Genomic DNA, 2128 nt, shown 5'->3' with positions numbered 1-2128 from the left:
GAACTCTCCCTTGGCACTTGACTAGATCGGAGTTCGAGGGACATCATCGAGCTAAACGTGTGCTAGAACTCGGAGGTGTTGTAGTTTTGGTGCTTGATCGGTCGGGCCGTGAAGATGTACGACTACATCAACCGCGTTGTTCTAACGCTTCCGCTTTTGGTCTACGAGGGTACATGGACAACATTCTCCCCTCTCATTGCTATGCATCACCATGATCTTGCGTGTGCGTAGGATTTTTTTTAAATTACTACGTTCCCCAACAGTGGTATCTGAGCCTGGTTTTATGCGTAGATGTTATATGCACGAGTAGAACACAAGTGAGCTGTGGGCGATACAAGTCATACTGCTTACCAGCATGTCATACTTTGGTTCGATGGTATTGTTGGATGAAGCGGCCCGGACCGACATTACACGTACGCTTACGCGAGACTGGTTCTACCGACGTGCTTTGCACACAGATGGCTGGCGGGTGTCAGTTTCTCCAACTTTAGTTGAACGGAGTGTGGCTACGCCCGGTCCTTGCGAAGGTTAAAACATCACTAACTTGAGAAACTATCATTGTGGTTTTATGCGTAGGTAAGAACGGTTCTTGCTCAGCCCATAGCAGCCACGTAAAATTTGCAACAACAAAGTAGAGGACGTCTAACTTGTTTTTGCAGGGCATGTTGTGATGTGATATGGTCAAGACATGATGCTATATTTTATTGTATGAGATGATCATGTTTTGTAACCAAGTTATCGGCAACTGGCAGGAGCCATATGGTTGTCGCTTTATTGTATGAAATGCAAGCGCCCTCTAATTGCTTTTACTTTATCACTAAGCGGTAGCGATAGTCGTAGAAGAAATAGATGGAAAAATGACAATGATGCTACGATGGAGATCAAGGTGTCGCGTCGGTGACGATGGTGATCACGACGGTGCTTCGGTGATGGAGATCACAAGCACAAGATGATGATGGCCATATTGTATCACTTATATTGATTGCATGTGATGTTTATCCTTTATGCATCTTATCTTGCTTTGATTGACGGTAGCATTTTAAGATGATCTCTCACTAATTATCAAGAAGTCTTCTCCCTGAGTATGCACCGTTGCGAAAGTTCTTCGTGCTGAGACACCACGTGATGATCGGGTGTGATAGGCTCTACGTTCAAATACAACGGGTGCAAAACAGTTGCACACGCAGAATACTCAGGTTAAACTTGACGAGCCTAGCATATACAGATATGGCCTCGGAACACGGAGACCGAAAGGTCGAACGTGAATCATATAGTAGATATGATCAACATAGTGATGTTCACCATTGAAAACTACTCCATCTCACGTGATGATCGGACATGGTTTAGTTGATTTGGATCACGTGATCACTTAGATGACTAGAGAGATGTCTGTCTAAGTGGGAGTTCTTAAGTAATATGATTAATTGAACTTAAATTTATCATGAACTTAGTACCTGATAGTATTTTGCTTGTCTATGTTTTTTGTAGATAGATGGCTCGTGTTGTTGTTCTGTTGAATTTTAATGCGTTCCTTGAGAAAGCTAAGTTGAAAGATGATGGTAGAAATTACACGAACTGGGTCCATAACTTGAGGATTATCCTCATTGCTGCATAGAAGAATTACGTCCTGGAAGCACCGCTGGGTGCCAGGCCTACTGCAGATGCAACTGACGATGTTAAGAACGTCTGGCAGAGCAAAGTTGATGACTACTCGATAGTTCAGTGTGCCATGCTTTACGGCTTAGAACCGGGACTTCAATGACGTTTTGAACGTCATGGAGCATATGAGATGTTCCAAGAGTTGAAGTTAATATTTCAAGAAAATGCCCGGATTGAGAGATATGAAGTCTCCAATAAGTTCTATAGCTGCAAGATGGAGGAGAATAGTTCTGTCAGTGAACATATACTCAAAATGTCTGGGTATAATAATCACTTGATTCAACTGGGAGTTAATCTTCCTGATGATAGTGTCATTGACAGAATTCTTAAATCACTGCCACCAAGCTACAAGAGCTTCGTGATGAACTATAATATTCAAGGGATGGACAAGACTATTCCCGAGCTCTTCGCAATGCTAAAGGCAGCGGAGGTAGAAATCAAGAAGGAGCATCAAGTGTTGATGGTCAAT

Source organism: Triticum aestivum, chromosome 5B, assembly GCF_018294505.1.
Source record: "Triticum aestivum cultivar Chinese Spring chromosome 5B, IWGSC CS RefSeq v2.1, whole genome shotgun sequence".
NCBI classification, from domain to species: Eukaryota; Viridiplantae; Streptophyta; class Magnoliopsida; order Poales; family Poaceae; genus Triticum; species Triticum aestivum.
The sequence above is the reverse complement of the archived record's forward strand: the minus strand, read 5'-3'. Positions refer to the sequence as shown.